Source organism: Schistocerca cancellata, chromosome 12, assembly GCF_023864275.1.
Source record: "Schistocerca cancellata isolate TAMUIC-IGC-003103 chromosome 12, iqSchCanc2.1, whole genome shotgun sequence".
NCBI lineage: Eukaryota > Metazoa > Arthropoda > Insecta > Orthoptera > Acrididae > Schistocerca > Schistocerca cancellata.
In genome coordinates, this window is record NC_064637.1 from 150055260 (window position 1) to 150077685 (window position 22426).

The following is a 22426-nucleotide window of genomic DNA, read 5'->3' on the forward strand; positions in this document are numbered from 1 at the left end:
AAAGGTTTTGAGACGAATAACTCGTCGAGCCACATTCGGAGCGCGTTTTCGTCGGAAAAGAAAGTTTAATCAAGGTTGTTCGATAGATCGCGGCCGGCCGCGGTGGCCGAGCGGTTCTAGGCGCTTCAGTCCGGAACCGCGCGACTGCTATAGTCGCAGGTTCGAATCCTGTCTCGGGCATGGATTGTGTGATGTCCTTACGTTAGTTAGGTTTACGTAGTTATTAGTGTAGGGGACTGATGACGTCAAATGTTAAGTAGCATAGTGCTTAGAGCCATTTGAACCATTTTAGAATGGGAAGAGTTACCCCAAAATATAATACCACACGACATAAGCGATTGAAAGTAAGCAAAGTAGACTAATTTTATTGTCGAACGATCACTTACTCCAGGTACGTTCGAATGGTGGCAGCATTAAGCCTTTGAACAAGTTCCCGAACGTGGGCTTTCCACGACAGCTTACTGTCTATCTGATGACCTGGAAATCTGAACTGTTCAGTTTCACTAGTTATATGCCCATTCTGTGAAATTAAAACGTCTGGTTTTGTCGGATTGTGTGTTAGAAAGTGTAAAAACTAAGTCTTACTGTGATTTAGCATTAGTTTATTTTCAACAAGCCATGAACTTATGTCATGAACTGCACTATTTAAACCGAGTGAATGTTGCACACAACGTTCTTTACTACCAAGCTAGTGTCATCAGCAAACAGAAATGTTTAGAATTACCCATAATACTAGAAGGCATATCATTTATATAAATAAGGAACAGGAGTGGCCCCAACACTGACCCCTGGGGCACCCCCCATTTGGCTGTACTCCACTCAGACTCCACATCACAGCCATTCTCAACACTGCGAGTAATCACCTTTATATCTCTTTGTGGTGCTCGTATGGTCAGTGCTTCCCAAACCGATGTAGCCGAAAAGTTTGGTATTTCAAGACGCACCATTTCGAAGATTTATACCACACACAGGAAAATCGGGAAAACGTCATCAACTGAGCCACAGCACGGAAGATTACGTGTGTTTAGTGATCGTGATACGCGGTCATTGGGGAGGATTGTGACGAAAAATAAGGGAACGGCAGCTGAAAAAGTCACTGCAGAACTGATTGCCCAATTTGCGAACCGTGCCAGCCCAAAAACAACACAAAGGAAGCTCTAGAAACAGGAAATTGCATGGCGAGCTGGAATTCGAAAACTACTCATTAGTATTGCTCACGACAGGAAAATGTGGTGACGAAACCGTAAAATCTTGGACTTTGGAGCAATGGAACGAAATCATTTGGTCAGGTGCGACTTGTTTCACACTTTTTCCAACTTCTGACCCAGTCCCAAGAGTGAGGTATGGAGGGAGTTTGGTGACAGTTTAAGCTGCCGTATCGCGTGTGCCTCATAGCTGCTCTGCAAGATGGCGTTACTGTCAAGGATTATATCACCATTCTGACTGGTCAAGTCCAAGTGACGACCACAGGGCCCGTGTTCAAATAGCTGAAATCGTCCAGCACTAGTTCCGTGATCACGAGGATGAACTATCGCAGCTCCCCTGGAAGTTAGCAGATCTCAATATTATTGAGACTTTGCGGCCTACTTTGGTCAGAAACATGTGTGATCCCTATCCACCACCATCGTCTCCTGAACTTGCTACTATATTGCTGGAAGAAAGGCACAAGATCCCTGGAAAACCATACACGCCATGCATTTATCCATTGAGAGACGACTCGAGGATGCTTTCGAAGGCAACGGTTATCGTGCATCTTATTAGACATGGTAGTGTGATGTTGGTAGCCTCTTGCTCTCTCTAGGCGGTCAATTTCTCAACAGTTGCACGTTTATCCACCCTGCACATGTTCGCAGCCGTCCTTCACCCCTATCATTTACGGCTCGTGGTGCATCACAGTTAGCCTTAGATCAACATCAACATCTACATCTACTTCTACATCTTCATCGACACTCAGCAAGCCGGCCGGGGTGGCCGTGCGGTTGTAGGCGCTACAGTCTGGAAACGCGTGACCGCTACGGTCGCAGGTCCGAGTCCTGCCTCGGGCATGGATGTGTGTGATGTCCTTAGGTTAGTTAGGTTTAAGTAGTTCTAAGTTCTAGGCGACTGATGACCTCAGAAGTTTAGTCCCATAGTGCTCAGAGCCATTTTTGAACACTCAGCAAATCACACTGAAGAGCCTGGCAGAGGGTTCATCGAACCACCTTCGAAATAATTCTCTGTTATTCCACTCTCGAACAGCACGCGGAAAAAAAGAACTCCTATATCTTCCCGTGCGAGCTCTGATTTCCCTTATTTTATTATGATGATCGTTTCTCCCTATGTAGGTCGGAATCAACAAACTATTTTCGCATTCAGAGGAGAAGGTTGGTGTTTTGAAATTTCGCGAGAAGATCCCGCCGCATCGAGAAATCCCTTTTTCGTATCCCGCCTGGTAGGCGGCGGGTGGGTCTGCTCCTGAAAACTGAAGGATAGGCCGAATGTAGGAAGCTAGGAGGGAACAGGTGAAGTAGAACACTTGGTTGTTGTGGTCTTCAGTCCTGAGACTGGTTTGATGCAGCTCTCCATGCTACTCTATCCTGTGCAAGCTTATTCATCTCCCAGTACCTACTGCAACCTACATCCTTCTGAATCTGCTTAGTGTATTCATCTCTTGGTCTCCCCCTACGATTTTTACCCTCCACGCTGCCCTCCAATACTAAATTGGTGATCTCTTGATGCCTCAGAACATGTCCTATCAACCGATCCCTTCTTCTGGTCAAGTTGTGCCACAAACATCTCTTCTCACATCAGGCGGCTTCCTCTTTCATTTCTTAGCCCCAATCCATATTCACCTATTACGTTTCCTTCTCTCCCTTTTCCTACACTCGAATTCCAGTCACCCATGACTATTAAATTTTCGTCTCTCTTCACTATCTGAATAATTTCTTTTATTTCATCATACATTTCTTCAATTTCTTCGTCATCCGCAGAGCTAGTTGGCATATAAACTTGTACTACTGTAGTAGGTGTGGGCTTCGTATCTATCTTGGCCACAATAATGCGTTCACTATGCTGTTTGTAGTAGCTTACCCGCATTCCTATTTTCCTATTCATTATTAAACCTACTCCTGCATTACCCGTATTTCACTTTGTGTTTATAACCCTGTAGTCACCTGACCAGAAGTCTTGTTCCTCCTGCCACCGAACTTCACTAATTCCCACTATATCTAACTTTAACCTATCCATTTCCCTTTTTAAATTTTAAAGACAAGGTGTACAGCAATAATTCCAAAACCATTGCTGAGCTGAAAACAGCCATTCAGGAAGTCATCGAAGCATCGGTGTTCCGACACTTCAGCGGGTCATACAGAATTGCGGTATTCGTCTGCGCTACATCATCGCCAATGATGGCAAACATATCGAACATGTCATAACCTAAATTCGAATATCCCTAGTGACAGTCAGAAGTTGAATAAATCGTATTCACGCAGTAGTTTGTAACTAACTTACTCTTTTCATATAGTTCGATAATTGCTACCCTGCAGCTTTAAATGTAGAAAAATTTTAAGTGAATGCAGGTAAGTAGGAAGAACAAACCTGTAATATTGAGATAAAGTGTTACTAGTGTCCTGATTGACACAGTCACGTCGTTTAATTATCTGGGCGTAACGTAGACCGCATTTAGGATGCTGGTGCGACCTATTTTTGAGTACTGCTCGGGCGTTTGGGACCCGTAGTAGGTCGCATCGAAAGGAGACACCGAAGCAATTCAGCGGTGAGCTGCTAGATTTGTTACAACAAGACGCAAGTGTTACAGAGATGCTTCGAGAACTTTGAAACGTCCCCTTAGAACAATTTATACAAGACTGGAAAATTCAGATTGTTCGAAGTGTTTCATCATTATGATGCCATGTTTTACTCGGTCTTGTGTAGCTTGAGACCAATATGCTGAGAGGAAGGCATGATAAAAATCTCCTGCACTGTGACAATCGTGAATTACCGATCGCATTCTTACACCTGGTTCATTCTCTAAGTAGCCACACATAAATTCTAACCTGTGCTCCAATGACCAGTTGGGAGAGAAACAATGAGAGAATTGATGGAGCCACGCTTGTGGATGAATTTCGTTGGCAGAATTCTTAAACGTTTTGAATTTACGTGCAGTAATGAACAGCTTATAGTCAAAATCATCGTGTCGGCGAGTAGCATATCGGTCATTGTTACGTCGTGTCGGCGGTTCCATCTCAAAATTCGGTGTACCTTGCCAATTTCTTTCATAGTTACCGAAATGCCCTGTGTTATTATTTTGTGGCTTTTGCGTATTTCTAAGTTCCTCTTCCCGTGTTGGAGCGCGAGTGATATCTTTCTTACTGTAATTATGAAAAAATTTTTCAAATCTGTATTGGCCACTGGCCAAAAAAATTTGTAAAATTTTTTGTGGGGAGCACAAGTAGGCTGTTTATGTTTTCTCTATGTAAGTAGGCTGTTTATGTTTTCTCTATGTAAGTAGGCTGTTTATGTTTTCTTTATGTAAGTTTGCTGTTTATGTTTTCTTATTGGCAACGTTACGTAGCGCTCTGTATGAAAATCACTGGCTGTGCTGTGTGCAGTCTGTGGCTATTTTGCATTGTTGTCTGCCATTGTTGTCATGAACTGCTATAGCTGGATGTGAACAGCGCGTAGCGTTGCGCAGTTGGAGGTGAGCCGCCAGCAGTGGTGGATGTGGGGAGAGAGATGGCGGAGTTTTGATAATTTGTAATACTGGATGTCAATTATGAATATTAAGGTAAATACATTGTTTGTTCTCTATTAATATCTTTCATTTGCTAACTATCCCTATCAGTAGTTAGTGCCTTCAGTAGTTTGAATCTTTTATTTAGCTGGCAGTAGTGGCGCTCGCTGTATTGCAGTAGTTCGAGTAACGAAGATTTTTGTGAGGTAAGTGATTTCTGAAAGGTATAGTTTAATGTTACTCAGGGCCATTCTTTTGCAAGGATCTTTGATAGTCAGATTGCGTTGCGCTAAATAATATTGAGTGTCAGGTTAAGCACAGTCGTGTATAAATTGTTCTAATGGGACGTTTCAACTTAAATGGGAATCCTCAGACGGAAGGACATCGAAAGGGTGCAAAAAAGGGCAGCTCGTTTTGTATTATCACGTAGTAGGGGAGAGAGTGTGGCAGATATGATACGCGAATTGGGATGGAAGTCATTACAGCAAAGACGTTTTTCGTCGCGGCGAGATCTATTTACGAAATTTCAAACTTTCTCTTCCGAATGCGAAAATATTTTGTTGAGCCCAACCTACATAGGTAGGAATGATCATCAAAATAAAATAAGAGAAATCAGAGCTCCAACAGAAAGGTTTAGGTGTTCGTTTTACCCGCGCGCTGTTCGGGAGTGGAATGGTAGAAAGATAGTATGATTGTGGTTCGACGAACCCTCTGCCAAGCACTTCAATGTGAATTGCAGAGTAGTGATGTAGATGTAGATGAAGGCGACGTTCTTTTGGAGAAAAACTACTGAGAAAATTTTGAGAAGCGGAATTCGAAGCTGACTCCAGAACGACCTTCCTGCCGGAAAAATACATTGCGCGAAAGTACCACGAAGATAAGATTCGAGAAATTAGGACTGACACGGAGGCATATTTCCTATGTTCTGTTTGCGAGTGGAACAGGAATGAAAATGGCTTGTAATGGTACGGGATACCTGATGTGTTGGCAGAAGAGCCAACACCGTGTAGCTAGAGGAGGCCGAAATGCACGCGTTTAAGCTCACGCAGACTGGCGTGAGGTCTGGAACAGTTATGGGAATTTATAATAGCAAATGAAGTACGTAGTTGATGTAATACTTAACTTTAATCCATAATTGGTGTACATCGCTCTTGTTGATACATGATTTATAATCTCAATAGAAACTGGTAATGGCGCCTTGCTAGGTCGTAGCAAATGACGTAGCTGAAGGCTATGCTAACTATCGTCTCGGCAAATTAGAGCGTATTTGTCAGTGTAGCATCGCTAGCAAAGTCTGCTGTACAACTGGGGCGAGTGCTAGGACGTCTCTTTAGACCTGCCGTGTGGCGGCGTTCGGTCTGCAATCACTGACAGTGGCGACACGCGGGTCCGACGTATACTAGCGGACCGCGGCCGATTTAAAGGCTACCACCTAGCAAGTGTGGTGTCTGGCGGTGACACCACAATACCCTCCGCCACGCACCGTCAGGTGCACTGCGGGGTATCGATGCAGGTGTTGATGTAGATGTACCAGTCATTTCTTTTCTGGTTTCGGTCGAGAAGAAATAACTTTCAGTATACCTTCACACGAGCCCTAATGTGTCTTTGTGGTTGTTTCGCGAAATGTACGTTGGTGGCAGTAGAGGCGTTCTACAATCAGCCTCAGATGACGGTTCCCTAAATTTTCTAGATAGTGCTCCTCGAGAAGAACATCGCCTTCCCTCCGTGGATTTCCGTTTGAGATCCCGAAGCCCCTCCGGAACACTCGCGTTTTGTTCGAACAAATCTAGCAGCCCGCCACTGAGTTGCTTCGATTTCTTCTTTTAATCCGCCCTAGTACCGATCCCAAAAGTCGAACAGTACTCAAGAATGGGTCGCACCACTGTTCTGCACACCGTCTCGCTTATAGATGAGCCACACTTTTCTAGACCTTGTAATGGATCTGGCAGATGTGTTATTTTCTACCGGATTTGTCGATACCAAATCTAATGAGGGAGGTTGTAAATGTTTTCTTAAATTTTTGTCAGAATACTTTTTGTGAATTGTAATTTGCCTTACTTTATGCTAATTTGCTTACATGTTCGAGAGTGACAGCATATTGATTAATATTAGTAGATGTGACTAATAATATCAAAGAGACTGGTTACAAGTGGAAGCTCGTGTGTTGCGTGAAATGTCTTTGACGCTGGGGTCGTCTTTGACCGTAGTCAGTCGGCAGTGAACACCCGGTGTGTGACGGTGGAACAATGTACAGGTCCCCGTTATAATAATTTGCAAGTGACCAGCAAAAATGAGTTATTCTACTACGTTTTTATATAAACATCAAGAAGGAAGCACATACCATTTTTCCGAATGTGCTTCCTTCTTGACTGAAGCACCAAAAATGAGGCAAACGCATTGAACCAGGACATTTCCGCAGCCGACGAAACAGCATTATCGAATCATACTTTCAAATGGCTCTGAGCACTATGGGACTTAACAGCTGAGGTCATCAGTCCCCCAGAACTCAGAACTAATTAAACCTAACTAACCTAAGGACATCACACACATCCATGCCCGAGGCAGGATTCGAACCTGCGACCGTAGCGGAATCATACTTTCACTAGACGACTGAAGCCAACACAGAAAAGTCAAACATCGTCTTATAAACATCCACGGAAAAGTGAGTACTGTCACGAAATATGCTAAATTCAAGTATATGAAACTAGTGAGCATATTTCAGCCTCTCAATATAAACCGAAATGACTAATGGCTTTTCCTGCTTCAGTCCTTAGATACGCTGCCATTCATCACACCAGACTGAAATTCTTAAGTCATCATGAATCGTCCGGCAATCACTCAACGACCACAGTTTCCCGTACATCACAGCATCATCATTATCAATCAGCCGTAAAATACTTCCCACCCAGGCCCCCTGAACATTTACGTGCGCCTTGTGATCAAAAGTATCCCGACACCCTCTAAAACATACGTTTTTCATATTAGATGCACTGTGCTGCCACCTACTGCCAGGTACTCCATATCAGCGACCTCAGTAGTCATTAGACATCGTAAGAGAGCAGAATGGGGCTCTCCGCGAAACTCACATACTTCGAACGTGGTCAGGTGACTGGGTGTCTCTTGTGTCATACGTCTCTACACGAGATTTCCACACTCCTAACATACCTAGGTCCACTGTTTCCGATGTGATAATGAAGTGGAAACGTGGAGGGTCACGTACAGCACAAAAGCGTACAGGCCGACCTCGTCTGTTGACTGACAGAGACCGCCGACAGTTGAAGATGGTCGTAATGTGTAAAAGGCAGACATCTGTCCAGCACATCACACAAGTACTATGACAGGCGGGAGGTGAGAAAACGTGGTTTTCATTGTCGAGTTGTTGCTCATAAGCCACACATCAAGCTGGTAAATTGGAAACGACGCCTCGTTTGGCGTAAGGAGTGTAAACATTCGACGATATAACAGTGGAAAAACGTTGTGTCGAGTGACGAATCACGGTATACAATGTGGCGATCCAATGGCAGGGTGTGAGTATGGCGAATGCCCAGTGAAAGTCATCTTTCAGCGTATGTACTGCCTAAATTCGGAGGCGGTGGTGTTGTGGTGTGGCCTTGTTTGTCATGAAGGGGGCTCAAATGGTTCGAATGGCTCTGAGCACTATGGGACTTAACATCTATGGTCATCAGTCCCCTAGAACTTAGAACTACTTAAACCTAACTAACCTAAGGACATCACACAACACCCGGGCATCACGAGGCAGAGAAAATCCCTGACCCCCATGAAGGGGGCTTGCACCCCTTGTTGTTTTGCGTGGCGCCATCACAGCACAGCACAGCATGGCGATTCCATCTTTCAACACGACCGAGCGCCTGTCCATAATGCACGGCCTGTGGCGGAGGGGTTACACGACAATAACATCCCTGCAATGGACTGGTATGCACAGAGTCCTGACCTGAATCATACAGAACATCTTTGGGACGTTTTGGAACGGCGACTTCGTGCCACGCCTCACCGACCGACATCGATACCGCTCCTCAGTGCAGCACTTCGTGAAGAATGGGCTGCCATTCCCCAAGAAACGTTCCAGCACCTGACTGAACGTATGCGTGCGAGAGTGGAAGCTGTCATCACGGCTAAGGGTGGGCCAACACCATATTGAAGTCCAGAATTACTGAAGGAGGGCGCCACGAACTTGTCATTTTCAGCCAGGTGTCCGGATACTTTTGATCACATAATGTATATAATGTAATAGCGGTCCTATCACACATCCCTGCGGCTTTCCTGACGATACCCTTGTCTCTGATGAACTCTCCCCGTCTATGACAAGACATTGTGTTCTATTACTTAAGAAAGCCGCTCACACGTCTGGGAACCTGTTCCATATGCTCGGACCTTCCCTAACAGTCGGCAATGGGCCACTGTCTCAAACACCTTCTGAAACCCTAGAAACATGTAATCTGTCTGTTGCCATTCATTCGTGGTTCGCAGGATATCATGTGAGAGAAGGGGCGAGCTGGATTGTCGAATGAGAAATTCTTTCTAAATCAGACCTGATTTATGGACAGAAATTTTCCTGTCTCGAGGAAATTTATTATTTGTTTCACCGTGTCTGTTCCTAGACGGGCGTAGACGGAGAAAATTATGTTGATTGTGCTGACATTGAACAAGTTTGTGTCATTAAAGTTGTTGCGGAGATCCGTGTAATGGAGCAGTAGCGGCGTAGACATTGTGGCAGATGGAGGTTTGGCTAGGCACATGAAGCGTACACGGATATCCGAATTTGTTAAGGCAATAAGTGGGAAGTCTGGGTTCGAGTCCATGCCTGGTACAAATTGTCCTGCGTCACCAACAGGTGATTCATCTATACCTAATACAGCTGACGTCAAACCGCAGCTGGCGAATAAATTTCGAAATTCGTTAAATTCGAACTTAGAATTCCGCAGTGAGCCATTGTTAAGAACATCAAGGATAGCGCGATATAAGTAAGTGGGAAAGGGTGGTTAATCGACATCAGCACCCAATCTGTGCAAACCACTGTGGAGCGCCTGGAGGGTATTTCCCCCCTGTACAGTGTATTAGATCTTTTTCCCGATCCATTCGCGTATGGCGGCATCACAGCTCGAATGTCTCCATGCATGCGATAACTCATCTAATATTTTCTGTACGACGATTTACTGTATTTATAGATCACTCAGTTGAATTTGTAAGTTTTGTACGCTGCTTTTTGTGGAACAGCTAACGCCTTTCTTCAGTTTAGGTTTTTCTGCATTACCACGACCTCCTCACATGAGTCGAACGAACCTGTCTCCATATACTTGCATAGGCTTACGCGGCCAGAGTCAGTTGACATAAAAATTTTCTGGGTATCGTACCGCGTCGTAATGTAAAAAAATAAAAAATAAATAAATAAAAACTACAGTGGGGACACCAAAGTTTCGGCCACGGCTACAGTGGCCTTCTTCTGGGTCTGAAGACGTGGAACTTGTACGTGGTCCTTTCTCCATTGATGCTGCTCTTTTCTGTATTATTCAGTATTTCAGTATCCCCTGTCAGGCCCATTTTGGAAGAATTTTGGAAGTTTGTGGTAAGTTCCTATGGGACCAAACTGCTGAGGTCATTGGTTCCAAGACTCACGCACTACTTAATCTAACTTCAACAAACTTGTGCTAAGAACAACACACACGCCAATGTCCGAGGGAAGACTCGATGACTCGAATCTCCGATGGGGGGCGGGAGGGTGGGGTGGGGGGGGGGGAAGCCGCGCGAACCACAGCAAGGTGCCTCAGATCGTGCAGCTACACCACGCAGCCTGTACATGTCTTCCACAGGTTAGTACCTTTACGATATGGGTCACAGTAATTCTTGTAAACAATTTTCTCAATTTCCTTCCTACACTGACTTAATTTCCCTAGGATTCAACCAATGAACCAGTATCGCCCACCTGCTTGTGATCTTTCAATTTCTTATACGTGCAGGTACATCCACATCTGTAACTCGCGAGCCACCTTACGGTGTGTGGCGGAGGGCACTTCGTCCACCAGTGACACCTCTTTTTCTTGTTCCACTGGCGAATGGTTTGTGGGAAGATAAGTCTCCGTGTGGCCCCGAATCTCTCTGATTTTATCTTGATGGTCTTCTCACGAGATGCAAGTAGGAGTAGGCAACATATTGGTTGACTGTTCTATGAACCAACAAACTCGGAAATTTATCAGAGGACCATACTGTGATGCAGAAAGCCTCTCCTGCAGCGTCTGCCACAGGAGATGGCTTATCATATCCTTGATGGTAACAAGCTTACTAAATGGAACCTCTAACGAAACGTGCTGCTCTTCTTTGGATCTTCTCTATTTGTGCTCTGTGTCCTATATGGTATGGATCCCAGACTGACGAACAGTATTCACGTACTGGTCGGACCAGTGTTTTCTAAGCCACTTTCTTTGTTTATGGACTTCACTCCTTGAGGATTCTTGCAATGAATCTCAGTCCGGCATCTGCCTTTCCTGTGATTAGTTTTATGGAGTCGTCCCACTACAAATGGCTCCATTGCGTACTCATAGATATTTTATGTAACTAACAGCTTCCAGAAATTGTTCTGCAACCCTGTAATCAAGCGCTGATAATTATTTACACCTATTTACATGTAATACTTTCCATTTGTTTATGAGGAGAGTCAATTTCCACTCTTTGCAACAAGTGTCTCTCCTCTCTAGGTCTTTCCAACATTTTGCTACAATTTTCCAGCATTGCGACTTCTCTGTATACGGCAGCATCGTCCGCAAAAAGCATCACGCATCTCCAAAACGTTATCTACTAGGCTGTATATGCAGAAATATTAGGAACGATTTCGAGGGATTGTAGAGGATGGCTTGAAGAACTTCGAGATGTTGTAGAGGGTGTCTTGTGGAATTAACTGAGGATAGGGAACCGTATCCGGAAACTTAATTCAATGGCGCTAAGAGTGCTGAAGGTATAGGCGCTGGCGCCTGCCGTTAGGCCACCCCTTCGACAGCAAATGTGACCTAGTACCTTGACGGACCATGGTGGGAACGTCTCTCAATAGTGTTTGCTATTCAGTGATCGCGACTGATTGCTACAATAGCCAGTGGAGAAGATGGAGCTAGTTGCTTCTTACACAGGTCTTGACTCCTATGAATGCAATGCTCTGCTTCCTTGGTGGATAGTTTTGGATACAAGTTTCCACATAGAGTTTATTTCTCTCCTCTAACCTTGCAAAACTCTCCAATGTTTTTCGGTATACTTGCGAAAACTAAATTCCAGATCTAAACACGTGTCCAATACCGTCATCCACTAGCTCAACAGAGAATCACATTCAAAGGAGCCAGGCCCTCTATTTGCTACATTTAGCCTTGTCTTCTCCATTCACGTTTTCTTCCTAAGGGGTGGTCTAGTTACAGGTGCTGGTGCCTATAACTTCCACACTCTGTAGCATCGTTGAATGTCATTTCTGGATACAGGTCCCTATCCTCAGTTAATTTCTGAAGGTGCCCTCTAGAACCCTCGAAGTCTGTTTTAACATTTATGGGATACCTAGTACAGGGTTATTACAAATGATTGAAGCGATTTCACAGCTCTACAGTAACTTTATTATTTGAGATATTTTCACAATGCTTTGCACACACATACAAAAACTCAAAAAGTTTTTTTAGGCATTCACAAATGCTCGATATGTGCCCCTTTAGTGATTCGGCAGACATCAAGCCGATAATCAAGTTCCTCCCACACTCGGCGCAGCATGTCCCCATCAATGAGTTCGAAACAGTAAGGCTTCTGCTTTATTTTCCGTAAGATTTTCCAAACCGTCGGCTGTGGTACATTTAGCTCCCTGCTTGCTTTATTCGTCGACTTCCGCGGGCTACGCGTGAAACTTGCCCGCACGCGTTCAACCGTTTCTTCGCTCACTGCAGGCCGACCCGTTGATTTCCCCTTACAGAGGCATCCAGAAGCTTTAAACTGCGCATACCATCGCCGAATGGAGTTAGCAGTTGGTGGATCTTTGTTGAACTTCGTCCTGAAGTGTCGTTGCACTGTTATGACTGACTGATGTGAGTGCATTTCAAGCACGACATACGCTTTCTCGGCTCCTGTCGCCATTTTGTCTCACTGCGCTCTCGAGCGCTCTGGCGGCAGAAACCTGAAGTGCGGCTTCAGCCGAACAAAACTTTATGAGTTTTTCTACGTATCTGTAGTGTGTCGTGACCATATGTCAATGAATGGAGCTACAGTAAATTTATGAAATCGGTTCAATCATTTGTAATAGCCCTGTATATTGTGAAAAGTAATGAATCTCTAACTTTCCCTCGTGGCACACCCAGAGTTTCCTTTATGTCTGAAGACTCCTTTTTTGGGAATTGATGTAATTTCTTTCTAATTAGCTAGTACAGCTACACTTCAACACAGAACATGTTTCATGAAGTGCCGCTGATACTGTGTTCCCTGGTCCTTCTCATAAGTAGGATTACAGACGTGACTTTTTGGCCTATCACAGTGAAACCATTTCGCTATTAATTGAAGCTCTGTTTAGAGCAGTGCACTCAGTATGAAACCTGCTAGCAATTCTGCCACTTCTTTCTCGTTACAGGGTCTTGACACATTTTCAAAATCAGGCTGATATTTGCGACATCAGTGGTCTCAGGGTTTTATATAGTGGACAAAAGGCTGTACTGTACGACTGTAATCGTGCGTAAATGCTTTAAGCGTACAATTCCAGATTTCTGCCCTCTTTTGTTGACATCGTTTGTGGTAACTGATTGCATTTCTTTGGTGCGCTTTAGCTGTTACCTTTTGTGTTTTGATAATTTCTTGCCGACAGCCATCGTGTCTGTAACTCCTGAGAACACGGAGAGAAACGCAATTTTCCCTCGGCAGAAAGTATTCCTGCATTCTGTGAACGGACATCATATTTTAAATATTCTAAAGTAATTGCGAGTTGAATCAGTTCTCATTATATGACATCAGAGAGCGGCGCAGCATCTGTAGCGAAAGCGAAATACCGATGACGATATTTAAAAAATGAGAATATTGTTATGGCAGTATAAAAGAGAGAAAACTTCGTCAGATCAGACGGTAGAGTATAAATCGTAGTGGAAATCTACCATGAAATGTCCATATTAAAAATGACCTGTTGAAAGTTTGAGGTTTGGTGAAAGAAAAAAAAAGAAAATTAAGCTACAACGTCCCCGTTTCGAAATTGCAATGGAGATATGTGAGACTACTTCAAAAAAGGAAGGAAGCCAGTCAAAATCAGTCGCTAGGCACAACAGTTGAAATGGAATCCGATGAGACTCTATTTCCTCTGTTAAAAAATAGAAAATAAAGTTTCGTAAACTAGAACTTGGGTATGGACCTACTTCAAAAAAGGAAGGAAGCCAGTCAAAATCATTCGCTAGGCACAACAGTTGAAATGGAATCCGATGAGACTCTATTTGATCTGTTAAAAAATATAAAATAATGTTTCGTAAACTAGAACTTAGGTATGGACTGATGAAAAATTTTGCAAGTACTTTATTATAAGTAAGTCTCATAGTCTACAGGTTCTATTATATTTAACAAACAGAAGCTACGAAATAAGAAAAACAAAATTACTCTTTGCAGTTGTTAGCATCCCACTTAGTAAATGAATCGACTTCATTCACTTCCGGTACGATGGACGTAGAAGAATTATGGACAAATTTTAAACACATTGTAAATCACGCATTGGAGAAGTATGTGCCGAAAAAGTGGGTTACGGACGGAAAAGACCCACCGTGGTTTAACAGCGCAATTCGGAGAATGCTCAGGAAGCAAAGACAGTTGCACTCGCGGTACAAGAAAGATCGGGAGAATGAGGACAGGCAAAAGTTAGTAGATTCGTGCTGCTGTAAAAAGAGCGATGTGCGAAGCATTCAACCACTACCACCGTCATACCTTAGCAAAAGATCTTGCTGAACACCCAAGGAAATTCTGGTCTTACGTAAAATCGGTAAGCGGGTCGAAGGCTTCCATCCAGTCACTCACTGACCAGTCTGGCCTGGCAACGGAAGACAGCAAAACGAAAGCTGAAATTTTAAATTTAGCATTTGAGAAATCTTTCACGCTGGAGGATCGTACAAACATACCGCCGTTTGAGTCTCGTACAGATTCCCATATGGAGGACATAGTGATAGACATCCCTGGGGTTGTGAGGCAGCTGAATGGGTTGAAAATAAATAAATCGCCAGGTCCTGATGGGATTCCAATTCGGTCTTACAGAGAGCACTCTACTGCATTGGCTCCTTACTTAGCTTGCATTTATTACGAATCTCTTGCCCAACGTAAAGTCCCGAGCGACTGGAAAAATGCGCAGGTGACGCCTGTATATAATAAGGGTAGAAGGACGGATCCTCAAAATTACAGACCAATATCCTTTACGTCGGTTTGTTGCAGGATTCTCGAACATATTCTCAGTTCGAATACAATGAATTTCCTTGAGACAGAGAAGTTGCTCTCCATGCATCAGCACGGCTTTAGAAAGCATCGCTCCTGCGAAACGCAACTCGCCCTTTTTTTGCATGATATCTTGCGAACCATGGAGGAAGGGTATCAGACGGATGCCATATTCCCTGACTTCCGGAAAGCGTTTGACTCGCTGCCGCACTGCAGACTCCTAACTAAGGTACCAGCATATGGGATTGGTTCCCAAATATGTGAGTGGCTCGAAGACTTCTTAAGTAATAGAACCCAGTACGTTGTCCTCGATGGTGAGTGTTCATCGGAGGTGAGGGTATCATCTGGAGTGCCTCAGGGAACTGTGGCAGGTCCGCTGTTGTTTTCTATCTACATAAATGATCTTTTGGATAGGGTGGATAGCAATGTGCGGCTGTTTGCCGATGATGCTTGCTGTGGTGTACGGGAAGGTGTCGTCGTTGAGTGACTGTAGGAGGATACTAGATGACTTGGACAGAATCTGTGATTGGTGTAAAGAATGGCAGCTAACTCTAAATATAGATAAATGTAAATTAATGCAGATGAATAGGAAAACGAATCCCGTAATGATTGAGTACCCCATTAGTAGTGTAGCGCTTGACACAGTCATGTCGATTAAATATTTGGGCGTAACATTGCACAGCGATATGAAGTGCGACAAGTATGTAATGGCAGTTGTGGGGAAGGCGGATAGTCATCTTCGGTTCATTGGTAGAATTTTGGGAAGATGTGGTTCATATGTAAAGGAGACCGCTTATGAAACACTAAATACGACCTATTCTGGAGTACTGCTCGAGCGTTTGGGATCCCTATCGGGTCGGACTGAGGGAGGACATAGAATCAATTCAGAGGTGGGCTGCTAGATTTGTTACTGGTAGGTTTGATCATCACGCGAGTGTTACGGAAATGCTTCAGGAACTCGGGTGAGAGTCTCTAGAGGAAAGGAGGCGTTCTTTTCGTGAATCGCTACAGAGGAAATTTAGAGAACCAGCATTCGAGGCTGACCGCAGCACAGATTTACTGCCGCCAAGTTATATTTCGCAGGAAGACCACAAAGATAAGATAAGAGAGATTAGGGCTCGTACAGAGGCTTATGGGCAGTCATTTTTCCCTCGTTCTGTTTGGGAGCGGAACAGGGAGAGGAAATGCTAGTTGTGGTACGAGGTACCCTCCGCCACGCACCGTATAGTGGATTGCGGAGTATGTATGTAGATGTAGATGTAGATGAAATATTGATACATATTACGCTTTGGATAATTTCTTTCTAGTTGTAAATTTAGAAAGCATGATTTTAGATTTATTCACTGTATTAATGAAACGAAGTTAAGTTAGCGTGGAACAAACTGTACCTTGACAAAAAATGTTACTTAGTACCTTGGCATCAGACTAGCGTTAAACGATCATACATATTTTGACCGGACTGTGCTTCAGGAAATATAAAAGAAAATGGGCTTTGTAAAAGCAAGGACAAGCATGGATGTGGGAAATAGTACTTCATCAACTTTCAACTTTGAAATCATGATTTGCGAAATATTACTTGTAGAAAATGTGAGGCATTTTGAGAATTAACGTTTATGTCGTTAGGCAGTGGCAATTTAGCAACCAAACTATACCATAGAAACTCTGTCTGCAGATAAATATGATAATGGAATCCTCCTATGCATTTAGTTCCCACTGATCTAGTACAACACAGTCGTCACTCACTGACATGTTTAAAAATTCGGAAGCATCTATTTCTTCACACAGTTAGCTGTATAATCATAGGTATGTGTTATAAAAACCAAACTACCTAAAAAACTTTAGATAATTTTTGATTTATGAAATATTGGCGGTATTTCGTACTTCAGATGTTTCTTTGTTCTTAAGTTACGATTTATCGATCAACAAAACTCAACAATAGAAACGAAAAACGTAAGGCCGCCTTCACTAAATGACAGAGAAAAACTGAAAACACTTCCCTTTATTTTAATTATTTATTGGTACCTCATTTTTCAATTAATCAGCAAACATTTGAAGGCAATTTACGTAAAATATTTGCCTATCAATAGTATTTCAGAAATTACGTTCAATCTTACTTACAAGTGCAAAGAACTTTTTGCAGTAGCGCTTAACTTAGAAAGTGAGTTATGACTTTCGATTTTTCTAATGCATGTTCAGCATTTCATAAAGAACATCTAAAGATGACTGACAATTAATTGAATTCAGTTCTTCTAATTAACAGTAGAAATCTTATTAGAAAACTTTTTTATGCTAATCAATAACTTTTATAAATGTAATTGTTTCTGCATATTAGCCTTTAACTCTAGGGTGGAAGCTTATGTGGTCCATCATTCTGTTTAAAAATTGGTGAAATGTTATCTGCGTTTCAGTCTGCTGTAAAATCACACTTATATGTTACACAAATTATAAAATTTTTAAAAATAGACAAATATTTTGTGAACCAAAAATCTTAAATTTACATCATAGGCAAACTAATCACGACATTTTAAAATAGTTCTACAGGTAGGAACTACAAAATGAATTGTTAACCTACACAATATGGCAATCAGCATGCGAGCTGAAACGGATTTAAAGCCGAAATCAGTTCTGTGTGTTCCAATTATTTTTACTGTAAATCTCCACAAAATTCAGTTTTGAGACGAACATTACTACAACTACACAATATCACTGTTCAGAACGTTCCATTGGCAGCTGATTCCAAAAAAAAGTGTTTTGATAGGCGAAGGGAGTGGAAAGTTAACTTGGGAAACTGGAGAGACGACAAAACCAATAGATAGGTACACAGGTGGGGCATATATGTATCAGAAAGTGAGCCTGGTGAGGTATGTGGATCAGAATGATAAAACTGAAGAGAATCTCATTTACACAAAATTGACTTAGCTACAAACTTGAGGAATCCCTTAGATTTATCTGTCATAGCCGTAACACGAATTCTTACTGGAATGTTTCAATCATGTCTTTACCTGTCTGGATGATAGACATTTTGAGCTCAGCATTGGTGCAATTTTCTCGGGTCGTATCGGAATTGTTCTAGAATCAGTAATGGTGGAAACTCTTGTTAATGGTAATCAATTTGCTACTCCAACAGCGATACGCCTGTAGGTAGTAATATGCGGCGGCCCTTGAGAATATTACAGTCGCGACAATAATAATGCGACAAGACGTCAGAAACGTTCTGAATCATAAAAAAAAGAAGGGAAATCATACAAACAGACTCTTATCATCCAGAAAGTTCAATTAACTACCATTTACCTCTAGAGACTTGTGAGTGTTCAGTATTTCCCGTAGACTTTACGTAGTCCATCTTTTGTTACGTCTAGTGAAGCGCAACTTCACATTGAAATAATGAAACTTAATCTGTCATTCGATAACGAAAATGGAAAATATACTAACACGCAGATCAACATCTGGAATATGATTACAAAGGATTTGTCGTATAAGCACGACGATGTTAATTAACAATTCTTCTGGCCCCTAGCATTGTAGGCAACCCTGTGCTACACAGCAGTATACTCGCCTCGCCTACCACCAGCGTATAGTGAGTTCTCCCACTTCGCACGTCAACACATGATGATAACGGAATCGAAAGTGCGTCTCGAAGTAGAAATTAAATAATGTGTTAAACTTGGAAGATAGTCCATATGAGTAGATAACGTTGTTGTTCAAGTAAAATTTTTGATGGAATCATCTTCAGAGTTATGACTTTTATTGTCCAGTTTCCCGAAAGAGCCACATAGGTTTGCACGGATTACAAGAAATCACTTTCACATCGATTACTGGGAACAATGCGACAGTTACAGAATTACAATGCTCTTATCTTGGAAAATTTTCAATTATTACAGGTATTCACAATTAATCTGTAACGCACGTTGTAGCCCCTTCAAAGTGAAAGTGTATGAGGATACTTCAAGCTGAACAGAATGAAGTAACCAAAGGATCCCCAATATTTTCAAGATATATCTAGTTGAATTTGGCAAATGATAATAAGCAAAATCCGACTTTTTATCCACAGGTATGATGACGCAGATATTGCTGTTTATTGAAGGGCGATCTGTTTTAGTTGTTAAAACCCATTCAAAAGCTAAGATTACATAACAAATTTCCTTATTTAAGACAACCGCTTTCAACAGTCATTACATTGAAAGCAGTGACTGTTGAAACTGGGGGGTCTTAAATAAAAAAAATTTTTATGCGATCTTGGCTTTTGAATGGTTTTTAAGAATGTTATAGCTTTTAATACCACTATATAATGCGTGAAAAGTGGAACAGAAAGATATAACTCTTGTCTGTGTTAACAGTAAATACTTTTCTAACAGATAATATATTTCGTTAAAGATCAGACCAAAAATGTGCCACCACACCGTACGTTATATGCTTGTAGGGTGTGTTTACAATAAAGTGGAAATAAAATAACGCTGTGGCCGTAGATTTCAGCCTTCTATTTTGTTCGTTAGTATAACTTCTGTAAAAAATTACGCTGTGAAAGGCGCCATGTGCTAAATTACATTACCTATACTCTCTATGGGCAGTACACAGTTTCGTAGATAGAAAAATATATGATTTCTTTTGTACCACGAAGTCTTTCGAGTATTTATAGTGTTCGAAATTGTTGCCCATTTGAGTAATACCGTTTGGTAAAAACATTGTTTTAATACCTCCAATCAACTATAAAATCTGTGAAGCCTTATATGATTACACAACATTCATGATTCCTTATTTTAACAAACGATTTGGTACAGTTTTAAGATCATCTCCAAGTTACCTGTGAGGAATGAAACTACCATACCAAAAGCTGAAAGCAAATCTGTTGTTATAAAATACTGCATTAAAGCAATGTTCTGATTATACTTAAAGTAATTAACTAGATAACATACTACGTTTCATTTAATGCATGTATGATGCTCAGCTGATTACATTTTATGAAAGTATAAACATGAATTTGTATCGATTGAGTGTCGAATAACGTGGAAAAACGCACTTTAGCCTTCAGTTGTTTTTATTTGAACCTTAATATATGCTGGTTTCGGTAGTGGACCATCTTCACAGGATACAAGGAAAAACGTATTAGGTGATTTACATTAATCATTTCCTTTCCTGGTTGACAAAAAATCCAAAATGTCATAACAGGTATAAGAAAAGAGCACAATATGTTCCACAAAAGCTTACTGGAGGTGTATCATCAGTTAGCTGTTGGAATATGTCGTGTTCTTTTCTTATACCTATGATGACATTTTGGATTTTGTATCAGCCAGGAAAGGAAATAATTAATGTATTCATCCAATCTGTTTTTGCCTTGAATGCTGTGAAGATGGCCCACGACCGAGACTGGTAGATACTAAGGTTCAAATAAAAGCAGCTGATGTTTAAAATTCGTTTTTTTTTCAGTTACGTAATGGCTGTAGAATGCCACCTAGCCGTAACATGTTGTAAAATAATTTTTATAGTGGTGGTTTCATTTGGCACAGATTACCTGCGGGCAGTGTTCAAACTGACTGACTAGGACGTCAAAAATAGAAGAAAGTACAGTGCTGCAGTGTGAGCATATGATTAAGTTTCTTCGATACCTGCAAACTGTCCAATACCACCTTCAAGAAATGTTACAATTGTGAAATATTAGGTTGGGGTTGGCGTGGGGCAGGGAGGAGTTGTTTCAGACAGTTCAGTTTGCATATCGTGGCTGACTAACTTTTAAAAAATCTCCTGGGAAATTATTTTTTTAATCATGTGTCGAAATTTGTTTTTTCTCAGTTACAAGAATTTTGGGGAGCAATATTGAAATTTTAGAAGCTGTAATAAATCAGTGCAGGTGTTAGGAAGAGAATAGATCTCCCAGGAAATCATAATAATTTTATAGACCTGTTCGTTTTTCCTCAGTTATAACAATTTCGGGGAAAAATATCGAAATTTTAAAAGCAATAATAAATCGGTGCAGGTGTTAGGAGGAAAGACGTGTCCCGCCGGAGAGGGTTGTCGGGCTGGACAGCGAGAGAGCGGAGCGGGTTCCTACCTTTGCGATCTGACGGGCGACTGACGGGCAGTAGCGGAAGTAGCAGAGGGTCGGTCGGGCTGCGGAGTCGCTGCTGTGGCTGTGGCGGGCGAGCGGCGTCTGTCCGCAGGCGGCGTCGCGGCGCCGCTTATATAGCCGGCGCCGGCTCGCCCCCCACCACCGCGGCCCGCCTCCCCTCCTTCTTAGCCCCACCACGCCCGCCCACCACTCTGCTACAGCGTCGGCCCACCTGGACCGGGCAACAAGTCGCCGGCGACGTGCGCTGCGGGTAATCTGCTGGCAGGGGCAGCGGCCCGTTGCGTTCTGACTTTCGAGAAGAAACGCACTCACATATTGGTCTTACTTCAATGCATATGACTGACAAGGGGAAGACCTGAGACACGGCCACCCGATTCGGCTCAAATTTGGCAGGTCGTTAGTCTACAACCTAAAACGAAGGACTCTAAGTTATTTTGGGTCAACACCACCGCATTTTTGAGAAAATCGCCCCTAAAGGTTATGACGAGCAATCGACTCAAAATTGGAGGGGTCGATAGATATTTGTAAATAGAGCATTTTTCATCATCAGGTATGGGGTCCGCAAACGCAAACTTTTCCAGAAATCGCGGAAAGAAACTTTTACAGCTGCCGCTTCCGTACCCACACGGTAAGCGCTTTTCGCCGACAGAGCGATAGCGCAATGCCCAAGGTAACTGTCTGGGAATCGGAAAACCCGGATTCGAATTTCGAAGAAACCTCGCGGATGTTATTCTTTTCGTTTGCATTTTTCCTTATCTCAATTGATAGGGATAGGAGGTGTAATGGTACTTGAATTACGCAACCATTACGGCACCTCACCTGAACCTCTCGATACCAGCTATATTCTACTGTGTTTCTGCAAAGTAGTTGACATACTTCTGAGACAACATTCAGATTTGATTTCACTTTTGATACATCGATATGTTTATATTGCAATGATATTATTCTTATGTGTATTCTTTGTCACTATGATCTTTGACGTACTTGTAACTCTGATTTTTGGGCGCGCAAGCGATAGTTAGTTAGTTGTTGAGTTGTTAGAGAGTCGGACCTTGAGACGGTCAAGTGTTGGACGTCATGTTGGAAAGACGCATAACGTAGTCCGCTTGTAAAATGTGAACTTTAAAAGTGACTGTGAGGAAGATGTTTTCAAGTATGTTTTGTATTGTGAAGTGATGTTTGTGTGTCACGTGATATTGCAATAAAATCAGTTAAAAGGAAGTGTAACT

At 42.4% G+C, this 22426-nt stretch overlaps 1 protein-coding gene across 1 annotated transcript in view; it reads right to left on the reverse strand.

Annotated features, from left to right (window-relative positions):
- LOC126109574 (neuropeptide F-like) overlaps positions 1-21278 on the reverse strand; it is a 726145-nt gene extending 704867 nt beyond the window's left edge. The window contains exon 1 of the mRNA XM_049914605.1: positions 21180-21278. The gene's annotated coding sequence lies outside the window, so the exon portion shown is untranslated. The remainder of the gene's footprint in view (positions 1-21179) is intronic.
- Positions 21279-22426: the final 1148 nt, after the last annotated feature.